Genomic DNA, 8,410 nt, shown 5'->3' with positions numbered 1-8,410 from the left:
CGCCTATCCTATGTGCTTTGTGCTCAGTCGCCACCGACTGTTTGCGACCCCATGGGCTGTAGCCCAATAGCTTCTTCTATCCATGGGATTTTCCAGGCAAAAATACTGGAAGGGGTAGCCATTGCCATCTCCAGGGGATCCTCCTGACCCAGGGATTGAACCCAGGTCTCCTGCGTTGCAGGCGTATTCTTCACCATCTAAGCCACCAGGGAAGCTATGTGCTGTGCTATGCTTAGTCGCTCAGCCATGCCATTACCAACCCAGGGATCAAACCCGCACGTCTTGCATTGGCAGGCAGATTCTTTATTATTGAGCCACAAGAGAAGCCCCAGCAGGCCTCTACCGGAACTATTTTAATTCTCCCAATGTTAGGTTTTTGGACGAGATAATCAATACGCTTTTTGTTTTTCCTGGGCACTATATAAGGTCTAGATTATATGTAGCTTTTTATTCTGCCCATTTGGCATAGAAACCCATTTCTCATTACTGTTCTGTTTTTTTGTTTGGTTTTGTTTTTAAGGAAAAGTTTTTAAAAGTGGCAATTTTTAAGCCTTAGCAGCTACTGCAGAATTTTTGGCAGGTTAGAGCAGTGGATTTCAACGTGAAAGAGAACTTAAAATCAGATTTGTGTGCCCTATCCCAGAGTTTCTTGATAGTATATCTCAGGTGAGACCCAGGAATTTCTAAGGATTCTTGGGTGATGCTGATGTGGCTGTTGGGTATTAGCACTTTGAGAGGAAAGAACCCACCTGTATCCACCTGAAACTGGAACCTGTGTCTGGAACCCTGTTGGCCTGGGACTTGGAGTCACCCTCCACCTCTGAGTCCTCGAAGACTTCCTTTCTAGTCCCAAACTGAATCGTGTTCATTTAAGGACACAAGTCAGGCCTGCTCCGGCCTCTCTTATGTCTTTTGTCCTCCACGCTGCCACCAGAGTTCCGTCCAGAAATAAGAATTTGATCCTGTTTCTTTAATGCTTAAAATTTTCTGTGACTTCCTCCAGAAATCTCAGCAGGTCAGTCCGGCCCTCCTGCCTCTGGCCTCAGCCTACCTTTTCTGTCCTGTCTTCCACATTTTGCAAATTTCCCAATTTCCTTCCCAACTAAACTTCTCATTCCAGAACTCTTCTTACTCTGTCATGATCACAGGCCTGCCAGTCTCATCCTGGAATGTTTCCAGGAGTCTGGAGATCTCTGACCACTTTCCAAGGGATCAAAAGTGGGTCCTTAGTAAGTGATACAAATGAACTTACTTACAAAACAGAAAGAGACTCACAGACTTAGAAAATGAACTTATGGTTGCCAGGGGGAAGGGATAGTTAGGGACTTCGGGAAGGTCATGTACATACGGCTATATTTAAAATGGATAACCAGCAAAGACCTACTGTATAGCACAGGGAACTCTGCTCAGTGTGATGATGTGCCTGTGTGGATGCGGGGGCGGGGGGTTTGGGGGAGAAAGGATAAACGTATACCTATGGCGGAGTCCCTTCGCTGTTCGCCTGAAACTGCCACAATATTCTTCATTGGCTATGCCCCCATACAAAATATTTTTTGGTGTTAAAAGATTGAAATTAAAAAAAAAAAAAAGAGGGTCCTTCTTTAGTACCACAGTTCATCACTTCTCAAATCTTGATAAGCATCCAGACCACCTGAAGATATTGTTAAAATGCAAGTTCAGGTGTTTAGAAGTGGGGTCTCATATGCCCCAGGTGATTCACATGGTACTCGTCCTCAGAAGACACATAGTGAGGTCTGCTTTCAAGTAAAGCCACACCGAGCACCTGGCAGTAACAATCCTGCTGCCCTTCGCCTCTTATATTATTCCTGTGATTCATCTCATCTGTAGATACTCATAGATAGGCATGCATATGATATATACAAAAGCATGTTTAATTGAATACATTGTTGCTATTATTTCAGACAATCATTAGATCAAATTAAGAATAAGAAAAATAAAACCTTTTATTTTCCCTTCACTTCTTTGATGTTCTTTTTTCATATAGATCCAAGTTCCTGACCTCTATTCTATACCTTCTCATTAAAGAATTTCTTGTAACATTTCTTTCAAGGCAGATCTACTGGCAACAGGTTCTCTTAATTTCTGTTAGTCTGAGGAAGTCTATTGCTGCTTCACTTTTTTCTTTTTTGGCTGTGTCTCATGGCTTGCAGGATCTTAGTTCTCTAACCAGGGATTGAACCCAGACCCTCAGCAGTGAAAAAGTGCAGAGTCAACCACTGGACTGCCAGGGAATCCCTTCTCTTTCCCTTTTGAAGGATAATTTTGCAAGGTCCAGAATTTGAGGTTGGTGGGCTTTTTTCTCTCAACACTTTTACATATTTCCCTTTACCCTCTTCTTGCTTGAATGAGCTTTGTGGAAAAAGTAATTCTTATCTCTCTTCCTCTACAGATAAGATTTATCCTCCTTGCTTCTTTCAGTGTGTTTTGTTTTGTTTTGTTTTGGTTTTGGTCTTTGATATTCTGTAAGTTGAAAATGATAGACCTAGATGTAGGTTTTTGGTTTTGTTTTTTTTGTTATTCATCCCACTTGGTGTTTTCTTAGCTTTCTGGGTCTGTGGTTTGGTGAAAATAATTAGGGAAAATTCTCAGTCTCTATTGTTTCTTCTATTCCTTTCTCTCTTCCTTCTCCTTCTGGTTTTCCCATTACCTGTAAGTCACCTTTTGCTGTTGTCCCTCTGTCCTTGAATTATCTGTTCTGTATTTTTCAGTCTTAGTTCTTTTTCCTTTTTGGTTTTGAGGATTTTGTTGCTGTGTTCTCTAGCTCAACTGTGTCCAGTTAGGTATTTCCCTAACCCAGAGGAGTTAGGCTTCAGTACAATCCTGATTGGTTAAGGTCTGGTTAACTAGTTTACCCTGAGGGCAGGCCTTGTGAAGAAGAACAAAGTGGGACTTACCTGGTGGTCCATTGGTTAGAAATCTGTCTTCCAGTGCAGGGGACTTGGATTCAATCCCTGGTCAGGGAACTGGAATCCCACATGCCGCAAGGCAACTAAAGAGAAGCCCCTGCGCTACATGCTGCAAATAAGACCCAATGCAGCCAAATAAATAAATGTTTTAAAAAAGAAGAAGAAAATGCTCTGGAGCAAGGATCTGCTTCAATCTTGGGGATCTAATGCCTGATGATCTGAGGTGGAGCTGATGTAATAATAATAGAAATAAAGTGCACGATAAATGTAGTGTGCTGAAGCATCCTCAAATCTCCCCAGTCCATGGAAAAAAATTGCCTACCATGAAACTGGTCCCTGGTGCCCAAAAGGTTGGGGACCGCTGCTCTGAAGGATTTCAGAGTGGCTCCTTTCCCCATCCCCAACTGCAAGCAGGAGGGAATTTCTCTCTGATATTTACTGTGGGAATCTGGTGGAGCTCCAGGAGGCAAACAGAGGGTGTGGGGGTCCCCCTGTGACTGAGTGTCTCTGGAGTTTTTCACTGTCAGACTTGTCCACCCTGAGCCTCCAGCAACATGTCCATCACAGTTCAGAGCTTCCCACACGGCACTGGTTCCCACGGCGGTTTCCCCTTGTGAGTTTCTGATCTGGAAGCCACAGCTCCCTGTGTTTTCCTGTCTGTCTCCAGTTTGAGGAGCAGCGGTTTGCCCCAGTTCTCTCTCTTACGGATCCAAGGAGAGTAGTCTGTCCAGCTTCTGACTTGTGGTTAGGACAGAGTGGCAGCCTCCAGGCTCCTTAAGGGCAGAAGTAGAAATGTGACATCTACCTCTGCCTTCTAAAGAAACTTCCCAGAAGCGCCAGGCGGGGCTTCTCCTTTTATCTCACCAACGAGAACTCAGTTGTATGGCTACAAGGGAGTCTGGAAGTGTGGTCTTTTCTTTGAGCAGCAATGCGCTTGGCTAAGAAGCTGGAGTTCCTTTCCTGAGGAAGAAGGGAACATTGGGAGGTGACAGCGGTGATGGGCACAGGTAGAAACAATTGTTAGTCCTGTTCTACAGATGTGGTGAGGGGAGGAGATGGTCTCTAGGAGCCCAGAGGAGTAAGTTGTCTGTTTATTATCATCAGGCCACATGACATCACTCACAGTGGTGCCAACAAGAGAACTGGGGACTCTTTGCTGCTTCCTAAATACCACAGGGGGTGGGGGTATACAAACCAAGGCAAATGGCATTCTGGGCATTCCTTTACCGTAGCCTAGTTCTGCAGGTCCAGGCAGCCCCAAGGGCCTATTTTAGAAAAGCGCTAAATATATTGTTGTGTATTCATCGGAACAGGATAGTCCCACATGGTAACACTATCGATTTCTCTGTTAATCCTTAAAGTCATATACTGCTATATAACATAAAATTTGAACACCTATGACATGTGTTTTTCAGATGATAGTGTACTACTAGAGAAAATGGGGTAGAATGTCACACAATTATTCTGATCAGGCCATCCCTCTTGGCCTATACATTCCCTTCAAGAGTCTGGTGAAAAGTAAAAAGCAATGTATCTGCAGTTATATTCTTTTCACTTCTGTTAGTCTAAACAAAGAAAATGGGCAACACTCAACTACCTCTGACTTACAAAAACAGAACTTTCTTATGGTTCAGCCTAATGCACACCAACCAAGTAGGAGTCCTAGCAGCCGGCCTTTTGAAAGGATGTTTGCACCATCCCATCTGTTTTCACCACCTGAATTTCTCATGAAAAAGAGGTGTTAAAAAATGAAAGTTTGTGTTTGGAGGCAAAACATTGCATTCACAGCAGGACACCACTTTGCATTTTTTTCAGTTAGATTTGACAACTGGGATCCTACTCTTTGCCAGCTGTGGCCATGTTGCCACCAGGAACAAGAAGATGAATAAGTCATGGGCCCTGCCACAAGGAGATCACGAGTGCGAACAGATCGATGCCAAGATAAACGCCACCCAGGATCTCTTGGGAATTCTCAAACTCCCACTGATGAGGCAGATCATAGCAGGGAGATGTTACTGGAGCTTAATGAGCAAAGGCATCCAGAGAGAGACGAAGAAAGCATTTGTTCCCAACATGATTTCTTACTGAGGTTGGGGAACACGAGTCCAGAGGGGACGCTCAGAGATTGATGTTTGGAAGGAAAAAACACAAAGCCTTTCTACCAAAATGTTAGACTCCACAGACCAAGATACCTAGATAGATATAAATGTGATTTCCCCCCCACCGAGGGGATGCTTTGCTGTGCTTCCTAGTTTTCCCTTCCTTTGGGGATGGGAAGAAGGATGCCAGCTGATAATTCAGCCAAAGATACCCAGGTCTGCCCAATGAGGAGCTTGCGGCAGGCTCTATGACAGCTCCCATACGGGAAACAGCTGAGGGACCGTAGTTGTGATGTGACATTCGAGGGTCTTTTACTGTAAGACACCGGTATTTCTGCCATCAGTCTCTCAGTGCGGTGTTTGATACCATTGTGGCCAGCTCCAGCTGTGACTGGCTGTGTAACCCCTTGCACAGTGCCCCTCTCCGGGCTGCCTTGTCCTCACCTGCAAACAAGGTATTGATTAGTTTAATTTCTTCAGCTCAAAAATGTGATGCCTACACTAAACAGAAGATTTATTGAGCGTCTGGTGCAGTATCAGCCATTTGTAGAGTATATCCTGTTCTGGTGTTACTAAGGCAGACCCTTGAATTTTGGTTGAGAAACTCGGCCTTGGGCTCTTGACACAGGGCCTATTTTTACAGCAAAATCAACAAGTTGTTATAATTGTCCAGGTGGTGGCCTCATGGGCTTCTCTCAGGCAGCCACACCTAGGGGGAGGGAGCTGATTGGCACAAAGGGAGAAAATAGCATTAATGTCACGTACTCATCCATGTCAGTGAGAGGCTGACATGTCACATCATACAGTCATTTGTTTATTTTTATTTTTTTGGTCAGTAAATTCAGGCTCAGTCATTGAGAGGTGGTCCCCTGGCAAGGTTTTCCATGCTGGAGCTGGAAGGAATCACTTGCTCATTTGTATTTCTCGTGCTGTGAGCCAGTGAGTCACTTCCTGGCTTCAAACTTCAGCTTCCTCTGTTTCCCAGCCCCAGCCTGCTCTCCTTCCCTCCCGCCCATCTCCCCCCGCACTCTCCAGCCAGGGCTCTGAACTGGTGAGCAGGAAGGGTCCAGGCAGCAGGCCGCACAGCTTAAATGGCTTTGACGTCTCAGAGAAGGACCCTCAACGCAGAAGAAAGTGTGTATGTGGTCTGGTAAATGCTGTGTTGGATTCCAGCATTTTTTTCTTCCTTATATTTTAAATAATTCTAGCAAAGAAGTACCCATAGAAGGTACAGCGGAGTTCAGGTTTATTTTATGACTCACGGAAATTTCTAAAATGATAAATATTGGCTCGGCAGGAGCCTTGACAGAAGAAACACTGAACCAAACCAGACTCTATGGTTACAAGAAACAAGAACAGTGTAGTCAACAAATAAACTGGGACTCCACTTCCAAGCTTTCAGAGAAAAAAAGAGTCAGCCCTCTTGTGAGGTGGCCTTCCTGGCCAGCCACAACCTCGTGTGTTTTTCCTGAGTCCAAAAACTGAGCTGTTGCGAGACCTTCCTGACTAGGAAGCCATTTCAGATACCTTTGGTTTTGTACTTTAGGCCTGACTGTTTCTGACTAATAAAATGAAAATACTTTACCAAACATAAAAATTGATGCGGGTACAGTTGGAAATATTTTCCTCTCAGAAAAGAAAAATATTTTCCTTCCTGAGTAAAAATTCCTCCATCTCTCAGTGTAGAAGCAACGAAGCATTCTGGGAAGAATGTTGGGAATCCAGAATGCCAACTTGTTTCAGGGAAAACTTAGAAAGTCTGAGCCATAAATAATGGTTGGACTCCTGAGTAGGATTTTCATTTCTCGTGAAACAAAGTCAGCATTATGTAACTTCCATCAGCTGATTTGATCTTCTACAGTGTTAGTCCCTCAGTTGTGTCGGACTCTGTGCGATCCCGTGGACTGAAGCCCACCAGGCTCCTCTGTCCATGGGATTCTTCAGACAAGAACACTGGAGTGGGTAGTAATTCCCTTCTCCATATTTTCTAAAGAAAGTATACAAATATTCATACCCAGTGCAAAGACTGATGTCACAGCTTACCAAAACCTGGTAATAAGTAGCTTAAATCTTCCTTTCAGCTGCTTTATCCTATGGGACCAAAGTAAGTTTATTAACAGAGCAGCTTTACTTACTAGTAGTGTTCCTCAGGGAGGCTTCTCTGGTGGCTCAGTGGTAAACAATCTGCCTGCAATGCAGGACATGCAGGAGCCTCAGGTTCGATCCCTGGGTTGGGAAGATACCCGGAGAAGAAAATGGCAACCCACTCCAGTATACTTGCCTGGGAAATCCCATGGACAGAGGAGCCTGGTGGGCTGCAGTCCATGGGGTCACAAAGAGTCAGACACAATTTAGAGACTAAAAACAAGAACAACAGTGTTATTCAGGACTGGCTTTCCACATACACATGCACTTTACAGTCTGGAGTCATCATAAATCCATAATAAGGAGGTGCTATGTTCTTGCCTGGAGAATCCCAGGGACGGGGAGCCCGGTGGGCTGCCGTCTATGGGGTCGCACAGAGTTGGACACCACTGAAGTGACTTAGCATACCATAGCATGAAGAAATAAAGTGAAGCCATGTGGTGCTGCCAAAATTAAAAACAGTGAGAAAAAGCTCAGGCTACATTTCCATGCCTCAGAGAAAATGGACTAATGACTGTCAGGCGTGTGAGGGTCCTGAGCCAGGGACCCGGGACAAGGCCACAGATCTGAAAATACGTCTCTGTCCATCTGCGAGGTCAGCACGAAGGCTTCCTTGGGAAGAGGAGACCATGGTGGGATTGATGCAGACCTGCAGGACAGAGAACCTGGAGCGGTTTGTAAGGGAGGTCAGAGGGCAGAGACATGATAAAGTGACTTTATCTGTGCTTTGGTAGGGAAGCCATTGACCAGCCTGGACCATGGCAAGAGGGCAGCCAAACACTGCATCCGACTACCCTTTGCCCCGGTGTCCAGGAAGCTTATCTCCAGTTTCCCGGAGGGAGGGAAACTGTGAGAACCAGGTTATCAGGCAGATGAGCCCCGGGCTGGGTATGGGTGCTGAAGATCTGGGACTTTGCCTTCCGGAGGCCCAGCCCATTGTATTCTTTCTCCCTTTGCTTCTCCATCATCTTATATTAATAAGTATTGTCACCTGCTAGGGGGAAGCTCTTTCTACCCTTGAGGTTGTGGCAGGAGTGCCCGTAGCTATCCATGGTGATGCTGGCAGCACAGAGCCAGACATTGTGGGAGGAAGGCAGTCTGATAAGAGCTTCCCTTGGTCATCTGCTGGCTGGGCCAAAGGACAGTAAAAATAATTACAGGTCAGAGATCACCTTGTTGCATTTTTTTTCCTGGTTGTTTAAAAATGCAGGCTTACTTTTTTAGTTCTGAAAATGTATT

Source organism: Bos javanicus, chromosome 13 (assembly GCF_032452875.1).
Source record: "Bos javanicus breed banteng chromosome 13, ARS-OSU_banteng_1.0, whole genome shotgun sequence".
Lineage (NCBI taxonomy): Eukaryota > Metazoa > Chordata > Mammalia > Artiodactyla > Bovidae > Bos > Bos javanicus.
The sequence above is the reverse complement of the archived record's forward strand: the minus strand, read 5'-3'. Positions refer to the sequence as shown.